The sequence below is a fragment of the Rutidosis leptorrhynchoides genome, chromosome 1 (genome assembly GCF_046630445.1).
Source record: "Rutidosis leptorrhynchoides isolate AG116_Rl617_1_P2 chromosome 1, CSIRO_AGI_Rlap_v1, whole genome shotgun sequence".
Classification (NCBI taxonomy): Eukaryota; Viridiplantae; Streptophyta; class Magnoliopsida; order Asterales; family Asteraceae; genus Rutidosis; species Rutidosis leptorrhynchoides.
In genome coordinates, this window is record NC_092333.1 from 581017006 (window position 1) to 581027978 (window position 10973).

Below are 10973 nucleotides of genomic sequence, written 5' to 3' on the forward strand. Positions count from 1 at the left end.
TTATTTACATGAAAACAAAATTACATATCCTTTATATCTAATCCATACACCAACGACCAAAAACACCTACAAACACTTTCATTCTTCAATTTTCTTCATCTAATTGATCTCTCTCAAGTTCTATCTTCAAGTTCTAAGTGTTCTTTATATATTCTACAAGTTCTAGTTACATAAAATCAAGAATACTTTCAAGTTTGCTAGCTCACTTCCAATCTTGTAAGGTGATCATCCAACCTCAAGAAATCTTTGTTTCTTACAGTAGGTTATCATTCTAATACAAGGTAATAATCATATTCAAACTTTGGTTCAATTTCTATAACTATAACAATCTTATTTCAGGTGATGATCTTACTTGAACTTGTTTTCGTGTCATGATTTTGCTTCAAGAACTTCGAGCCATCCAAGGATCCGTTTGAAATGTCCCGTTCTTATTGATTAAAAACGTTCCATATTAATTGATTTCGTTGCGAGGTTTTGACCTCTATATGAGACATTTTTCAAAGACTGCATTCATTTTTAAAACAAACCATAACCTTTATTTCATAAATAAAGGTTTAAAAAGCTTTACGTAGATTATCAAATAATGATAATCTAAAATATCCTGTTTACACACGACCATTACATAATGGTTTACAATACAAATATGTTACATCGAAATCAGTTTCTTGAATGCAGTTTTTACACAATATCATACAAACATGGACTCCAAATCTTGTCCTTATTTTAGTATGCAACAGCGGAAGCTCTTAATATTCACCTGAGAATAAACATGCTTTAAACATCAACAAAAATGTTGGTGAGTTATAGGTTTAACCTATATATATCAAATCGTAACAATAGACCACAAGATTTCATATTTCAATACACATCCCATACATAGAGATAAAAATCATTCATATGGTGAACACCTGGTAACCGACATTAACAAGATGCATATATAAGAATATCCCCATCATTCCGGGACACCCTTCGGATATGATATAAATTTCGAAGTACTAAAGCATCCGGTACTTTGGATGGGGTTTGTTAGGCCCAATAGATCTATCTTTAGGATTCGCGTCAATTAGGGTGTCTGTTCCCTAATTCTTAGATTACCAGACTTAATAAAAAGGGGCATATTCGATTTCGATAATTCAACCATAGAATGTAGTTTCACGTACTTGTGTCTATTTTGTAAATCATTTATAAAACCTGCATGTATTCTCATTCCAAAAATATTAGATTTTAAAAGTGGGACTATAACTCACTTTCACAGATTTTTACTTCGTCGGGAAGTAAGACTTGGCCACTGGTTGATTCACGAACCTATAACAATATATACATATATATCAAAGTATGGTCAAAATATATTTACAACACTTTTAATATATTTTGATGTTTTAAGTTTATTAAGTCAGCTGTCCTCGTTAGTAACCTACAACTAGTTGTCCACAGTTAGATGTACAGAAATAAATCGATAAATATTATCTTGAATCAATCCACGACCCAGTGTATACGTATCTCAGTATTGATCACAACTTAAACTATATATATTTTGGAATCAACCTCAACCCTGTATAGCTAACTCCAACATTCACATATAGAGTGTCTATGGTTGTTCCGAAATATATATAGATGTGTCGACATGATAGGTCGAAACATTGTATACGTGTCTATGGTATCTCAAGATTATATAATATACAATACAAGTTGATTAAGTTATGGTTGGAATAGATTTGTTACCAATTTTCACGTAGCTAAAATGAGAAAAATTATCCAATCTTGTTTTACCCATAACTTCTTCATTTTAAATCCGTTTTGAGTGAATCAAATTGCTATGGTTTCATATTGAACTCTATTTTATGAACCTAAACAGAAAAGTATAGGTTTATAGTCGGAAAAATAAGTTACAAGTCGTTTTTGTAAAGGTAGTCATTTCAGTCGAAAGAACGACGTCTAGATGACCATTTTAGAAAACATACTTCCACTTTGAGTTTAATCATAATTTTTGGATATAGTTTCATGTTCATAATAAAAATCATTTTCTCAGAATAACAACTTTAAAATCAAAGTTTATCATAGTTTTTAATTAACTAACCCAAAACAGCCCGCGGTGTTACTACGACGGCGTAAATCCGGTTTTACGGTGTTTTTCGTGTTTCCAGGTTTTAAATCATTAAGTTAGCATATCATATAGATATAGAACATGTGTTTAGTTGATTTTAAAAGTCAAGTTAGAAGGATTAACTTTTGGTTGCGAACAAGTTTAGAATTAACTAAACTATGTTCTAGTGATTACAAGTTTAAACCTTCGAATAAGATAGCTTTATATGTATGAATCGAATGATGTTATGAACATCATTACTACCTTAAGTTCCTTGGATAAACCTACTGGAAAAGAGAAAAATGGATCTAGCTTCAATGGATCCTTGGATGGCTCGAAGTTCTTGAAGCAGAATCATGACACGAAAACAAGTTCAAGTAAGATCATCACTTGAAATAAGATTGTTATAGTTATAGAAATTGAAGCAAAGTTTGAATATGATTATTACCTTGTATTAGAATGATAACCTACTGTAAGAAACAAAGATTTCTTGAGGTTGGATGATCACCTTACAAGATTGGAAGTGAGCTAGCAAACTTGAAAGTATTCTTGATTTTATGAAACTAGAACTTTTGGAATTTATGAAGAACACTTAGAACTTGAAGATAGAACTTGAGAGAGATCAATTAGATGAAGAAAATTGAAGAATGAAAGTGTTTGTAGGTGTTTTTGGTCGTTGGTGTATGGATTAGATATAAAGGATATGTAATTTTGTTTTCATGTAAATAAGTCATGAATGATTACTCATATTTTTGTAATTTTATGAGATATTTCATGCTAGTTGCCAAATGATGGTTCCCACATGTGTTAGGTGACTCACATGGGCTGCTAAGAGCTGATAATTGGAGTGTATATACCAATAGTACATACATCTAAAAGCTGTGTATTGTACGAGTACGAATACGGGTGCATACGAGTAGAATTGTTGATGAAACTGAACGAGGATGTAATTGTAAGCATTTTTGTTAAGTAGAAGTATTTTGATAAGTGTATTTAAGTCTTTCAAAAGTGTATAAATACATATTAAAACACTACATGTATATACATTTTAACTGAGTCGTTAAGTCATCGTTAGTCGTTACATGTAAGTGTTGTTTTGAAACCTTTAGGTTAACGATCTTGTTAAATGTTGTTAACCCAATGTTTATAATATCAAATGAGATTTTAAATTATTATATTATCATGATATTATCATGTATGAATATCTCTTAATATGATATATATACATTAAATGTCTTTACAACGATAATCGTTACATATATGTCTCGTTTAAAAATCATTAAGTTAGTAGTCTTGTTTTTACATATGTAGTTCATTGTTAATATACTTAATGATATGTTTACTTATCATAGTATCATGTTAACTATATATATATCCATATATATGTCATCATATAGTTTTTACAAGTTTTAACGTTCGTGAATCACCGGTCAACTTGGGTGGTCAATTGTCTATATGAAACATATTTCAATTAATCAAGTCTTAACAAGTTTGATTGCTTAACATGTTGGAAACATTTAATCATGTAAATATCAATCTCAATTAATATATATAAACATGGAAAAGTTCGGGTCACTACACCGTTGAAGCTAGATCCATTTTTCGCTTTTCCAGTAGGTTTATCCAAGGAACTTAAGGTAGTAATGATGTTCATAATATCATTCGATTCATACATATAAAGCTATCTTATTCGAAGGTTTAAACTTGTAATCATTAGAACATAGTTTAGTTAATTCTAAACTTGTTCGCAAACAAAAGTTAATCCTTCTAACTTGACTTTTAAAATCAACTAAACACATGTTCTATATCTATATGATATGCTAACTTAATGATTTAAAACCTAAAAACACGAAAAACACCGTAAAACCGGATTTACGCCGTCGTAGTAACACCGCGGGCTGTTTTGGGTTAGTTAATTAAAAACTATGATAAACTTTGATTTAAAAGTTTTTATTCTGAGAAAATGATTTTTATTATGAACATGAAACTATATCCAAAAATTATGGTTAAACTCAAAGTGGAAGTATGTTTTCTAAAATGGTCATCTAGACGTCGTTCTTTCGACTGAAATGACTACCTTTACAAAAACGACTTGTAACTTATTTTTCCGACTATAAACCTATACTTTTTCTGTTTAGATTCATAAAATAGAGTTCAATATAAAACCATAGCAATTTGATTCACTCAAAACGGATTTAAAATGAAGAAGTTATGGGTAAAACAAGATTGGATAATTTTTCTCATTTTAGCTACGTGAAAATTGGTAACAAATCTATTCCAACCATAACTTAATCAACTTGTATTGTATATTATGTAATCTTGAGATACCATAGACACGTATACAATGTTTCGACCTATCATGTCGACACATCTATATATATTTCGGAACAACCATAAACACTCTATATGTGAATGTTGGAGTTAGCTATACAGGGTTGAGGTTGATTCCAAAATATATATAGTTTGAGTTGTGATCAATACTGAGATACGTATTCACTGGGTCGTGGATTGATTCAAGATAATATTTATCGATTTATTTCTGTACATCTAACTGTGGACAACTAGTTGTAGGTTACTAACGAGGACAGCTGACTTAATAAACTTAAAACATCAAAATATATTAAAAGTGTTGTAAATATATTTTAAACATACTTTAACACATATTTAATCAGAAACAACTGAATATGAGGCAGCGTAGGTGGATTGAATTATTGAATGATTACGACTTTGAGATTCGTTACCACCCGGGGAAGGCAAATGTGGTAGCTGATGCCTTGAGCAGGAAGGACAGAGAACCCATTCGAGTAAAATCTATGAATATAATGATTCATAATAACCTTACCACTCAAATAAAGGAGGCGCAACAAGGAGTTTTAAAAGAGGGAAATTTAAAGGATGAAATACCCAAAGGATCGGAGAAGCATCTTAATATTCAGGAAGACGGAACCCGGTATAGGGCTGAAAGGATTTGGGTACCAAAATTTGGAGATATGAGAGAAATGGTACTTAGAGAAGCTCATAAAACCAGATACTCAATACATCCTGGAACGGGGAAGATGTACAAGGATCTCAAGAAACATTTTTGGTGGCCGGGTATGAAAGCCGATGTTGCTAAATACGTAGGAGAATATTTGACGTGTTCTAAGGTCAAAGCTGAGCATTAGAAACCATCAGGTCTACTTCAACAACCCAAAATCCCGGAATGGAAATGGGAAAACATTACCATGGATTTCATCACTAAATTGCCAAGGACTGCAAGTGGTTTTGATACTATTTGGGTAATAGTTGATCGTCTCACCAAATCAGCACACTTCCTGCCAATAAGAGAAGATGACAAGATGGAGAAGTTAGCACGACTGTATTTGAAGGAAGTCGTCTTCAGACATGGAATACCAATCTCTATTATCTCTGATAGGGATGGCAGATTTATTTCAAGATTCTGGCAGACATTACAGCAAGCATTAGGAACTCGTCTAGACATGAGTACTGCCTATCATCCACAAACTGATGGGCAGAGCGAAAGGACGATACAAACGCTTGAAGACATGCTACGAGCATGTGTTATTGATTTCGGAAACAGTTGGGATCGACATCTACCGTTAGCAGAATTTTCCTACAACAACAGCTACCATTCAAGCATTGAGATGGCGCCGTTTGAAGCACTTTATGGTAGAAAGTGCAGGTCTCCGATTTGTTGGAGTGAAGTGGGGGATAGACAGATTACGGGTCCGGAGATTATACAAGAAACTACCGAGAAGATCATCCAAATTCAACAACGGTTGAAAACCGCCCAAAGTCGACAAAAGAGCTACGCTGACATTAAAAGAAAAGATATAGAATTTGAAATTGGAGAGATTGTCATGCTTAAAGTTGCACCTTGGAAAGGCGTTGTTCGATTTGGTAAACGAGGGAAATTAAATCCAAGGTATATTGGACCATTCAAGATTATTGATCGTGTCGGACCAGTAGCTTACCGACTTGAGTTACCTCAACAACTCGCGGCTGTACATAATATTTTCCACGTCTCGAATTTGAAGAAATGTTTTGCTAAAGAAGATCTCACTATTCCGTTAGATGAAATCCAAATCAACGAAAAACTCCAATTCATCGAAGAACCCGTCGAAATAATGGATCGTGAGGTTAAAAGACTTAAGTAAAACAAGATACCAATTGTTAAGGTTCGATGGAACGCTCGTAGAGGACCTGAGTTCACCTGGGAGCGTGAAGATCAGATGAAGAAGAAATACCCGCATCTATTTCCAGAAGATTCGTCAACACCTTCAACAGCTTAAAATTTCGGGACGAAATTTATTTAACGGGTAGGTACTGTAGTGACCCGAACTTTTCCATGTTTATATATATTAATTAAGATTGATATTTACATGATTAAATGTTTCCAACATGTTAAGCAATCAAACTTGTTAAGACTTGATTAATTGAAATATGTTTCATATAGACAATTGACCACCCAAGTTGACCGGTGATTCACGAACGTTAAAACTTGTAAAAACTATATGATGACATATATATGGATATATATATAGTTAACATGATACTATGATAAGTAAACATATCATTAAGTATATTAACAATGAACTACATATGTAAAAACAAGACTACTAACTTAATGATTTTTAAACGAGACATATATGTAACGATTATCGTTGTAAAGACATTTAATGTATATATATCATATTAAGAGATATTCATACATGATAATATCATGATAATATAATAATTTAAAATCTCATTTGATATTATAAACATTGGGTTAACAACATTTAACAAGATCGTTAACCTAAAAGTTTCAAAACAACACTTACATGTAACGACTAACGATGACTTAACGACTCAGTTAAAATGTATATACATGTAGTGTTTTAATATGTATTTATACACTTTTGAAAGACTTCAATACACTTATCAAAATACTTCTACTTAACAAAAATGCTTACAATTACATCCTCGTTCAGTTTCATCAACAATTCTACTAGTATGCACCCGTATTCGTACTCGTACAATACACAGCTTTTAGATGTATGTACTATTGGTATATACACTCCAATGATCAGCTCTTAGCAGCCCATGTGAGTCACCTAACACATGTGGGAACCATCATTTGGCAACTAGCATGAAATATCTCATAAAATTACAAAAATATGAGTAATCATTCATGACTTATTTACATGAAAACAAAATTACATATCCTTTATATCTAATCCATACACCAACGACCAAAAACACCTACAAACACTTTCATTCTTCAATTTTCTTCATCTAATTGATCTCTCTCAAGTTCTATCTTCAAGTTCTAAGTGTTCTTCATATATTCTACAAGTTCTAGTTACATAAAATCAAGAATACTTTCAAGTTTGCTAGCTCAGTTCCAATCTTGTAAGGTGATCATCCAACCTCAAGAAATCTTTGTTTCTTACAGTAGGTTATCATTCTAATACAAGGTAATAATCATATTCAAACTTTGGTTCAATTTCTATAACTATAACAATCTTATTTCAAGTGATGATCTTACTTGAACTTGTTTTCGTGTCATGATTTTGCTTCAAGAACTTCGAGCCATCCAAGGATCCGTTGAAGCTAGATCCATTTTTCTCTTTTCCAGTAGGTTTACCCAAGGAACTTAAGGTAGTAATGATGTTCATAACATCATTCAATTCATACATATAAAGCTATCTTATTCGAAGGTTTAAACTTGTAATCACTAGAACATAGTTTAGTTAATTCTAAACTTGTTCGCAAACAAAAGTTAATCCTTCTAACTTCACTTTTAAAATCAACTAAACACATGTTCTATATCTATATGATATGCTAACTTAATGATTTAAAACCTGAAAACACGAAAAACACCGTAAAACCGGATTTACGCCGTCGTAGTAACACCGCGGGCTGTTTTGGGTTAGTTAATTAAAAACTATGATAAACTTTGATTTAAAAGTTTTTATTCTGAGAAAATGATTTTTATTATGAACATGAAACTATATCCAAAAATTATGGTTAAACTCAAAGTGGAAGTATGTTTTCTAAAATGGTCATCTAGACGTCGTTCTTTCGACTGAAATGACTACCTTTACAAAAACGACTTGTAACTTATTTTTCCGACTATAAACCTATACTTTTTCTGTTTAGATTCATAAAATAGAGTTCAATATGAAACCATAGCAATTTGATTCACTCAAAACGGATTTAAAATGAAGAAGTTATGGGTAAAACAAGATTGGATAATTTTTCTCATTTTAGCTACGTGAAAATTGGTAACAAATCTATTCCAACCATAACTTAATCAACTTGTATTGTATATTATGTAATCTTGAGATACCATAGACACGTATACAATGTTTCGACCTATCATGTCGACACATCTATATATATTTCGGAACAACCATAAACACTCTATATGTGAATGTTGGAGTTAGCTATACAGGGTTGAGGTTGATTCCAAAATATATATAGTTTAAGTTGTGATCAATACTGAGATACGTATACACTGGGTCGTGGATTGATTCAAGATAATATTTATCGATTTATTTCTGTACATCTAACTGTGGACAACTAGTTGTAGGTTACTAACGAGGACAGCTGACTTAATAAACTTAAAACATCAAAATATATTAAAAGTGTTGTAATTATATTTTAAACATACTTTAATATATATGTATATATTGTTATAGGTTCGTGAATCAACAGTGGCCAAGTCTTACTTCCCGACGAAGTAAAAATCTGTGAAAGTGAGTTATAGTCCCACTTTTAAAATCTAATATTTTTGGGATGAGAATACATGCAGGTTTTATAAATGATTTACAAAATAGACACAAGTACGTGAAACTACATTCTATGGTTGAATTATCGAAATCGAATATGCCCCTTTTTATTAAGTCTGGTAATCTAAGAATTAGGGAACAGACACCCTAATTGACGCGAATCCTAAAGATAGATCTATTGGGCCTAACAAACCCCATCCAAAGTACCGGATGCTTTAGTACTTCGAAATTTATATCATATCCGAAGGGTGTCCCGGAATGATGGGGATATTCTTATATATGCATCTTGTTAATGTCGGTTACCAGGTGTTCACCATATGAATGATTTTTTATCTCTATGTATGGGATGTGTATTGAAATATGAAATCTTGTGGTCTATTATTACGATTTGATATATATAGGTTAAACCTATAACTCACCAACATTTTTGTTGACGTTTAAAGCATGTTTATTCTCAGGTGAATATTAAGAGCTTCCGTTGTTGCATACTAAAATAAGGACAAGATTTGGAGTCCATGTTTGCATGATATTGTGTAAAAACTGCATTCAAGAAACTGATTTCGATGTAACATATTTGTATTGTAAACCATTATGTAATGGTCGTGTGTAAACAGGATATTTTAGATTATCATTATTTGATAATCTACGTAAAGCTTTTTAAACCTTTATTTATGAAATAAAGGTTATGGTTTGTTTTAAAAATGAATGCAGTCTTTGAAAAACGTCTCATATAGAGGTCAAAACCTCGTAACGAAATCAATTAATATGGAACGTTTTTAATCAATAAGAACGGGACATTTCACATATGGTGAAAGATTGTTATGCCACCGTTTCTGAAGTAAAGATAAAACCGATTGATGTCAAGAAATGTTTTGGATGCGGGAAGTCTGGTCACTTTATAAATCAATGCCCTGATAAGGAGAAGAACAAAGAACCCGCACGTGGGAGGGCATTTAATGTTAGTGCCAGTGAAGCACGTGAGGATCCTAATCTTGTCACGGGTACGTTTGAAAGGACCCATTCATATACATTATAAACGATTCACAATAGTTGATTACATTGCGAGGTATTTGACCTCTATATGATACATTTTACAAACATTGCATTCGTTTTTAAAAGACAAACGTTCTTTACATCGAAAATTGACAGGCATGCATACCATTTCATAATATCCACTATCCAACTATAAATTGATTTAATAATAATCTTTGATGAACTCAATGACTCGAATGCAACGTTCTTCGAAATATGCTATGAAAGACTCCAAGTAATATCTTTAAAATGAGCAAATGCACAGCGGAAGATTTCTTTAACACCCAGTGTTGTAAATCTCCCGAGATCTCCCCGAGATCTCCTCCGAGATCTCGTTTTTAGAAGGCAACCGAGACGAGACGTTCATCTCCCGAGATTTCTCGTTCAACGTGGTCAAACTTAGTCAAAGCTACGATTTCTCGAATTTTCATGCTAATTTGTAAGATTTTCTTGTAAAATTCAAAATTTCAAAGATTTTCTCGCTCATTTCTCGGATATTTTTGTAAAATCTCGTAAAAACGTATATAAATATACATATATTTATGTTTTTATGTATATTTTTATTAAAAAAACTATAAAGTCAACGTAAGTCAACGTCTGAGATCTCCCCGAGATTATTCCGAGATGCCGAGATCTCCCTAAAAAAGTCCAAACGAGATCTCCCCGAGATCCGTATTCTCCAACCTTGTTAACACCTAAGAATAAACATGCTTTAAAGTGTCAATCAAAAGGTTGGTGAGTTCATTAGTTTATCATAAACATTTATTTCCATCATTTTAATAGACCACAAGAATTTCATTTCCAGTTCTCATAAATATACGTCCCATGCATAGAGATAAAAATAATCATTCATATGGTGAACACCTGGTAACCGACATTAACTAGATACATATAAGAATATCCCCTATCATTCCGGGATCCTCCTTCGGACATGATATAAATTTCGAAGTACTAAAGCATCCGGTACTTTGGATGGGGTTTGTTAGGCCCAATAGATCTATCTTTAGGATTCGCGTCAATTAGGGTGTCTGTTCCCTAATTCTTAGATTACCAGACTTTAATAAAAAGGGGCATATTCGATT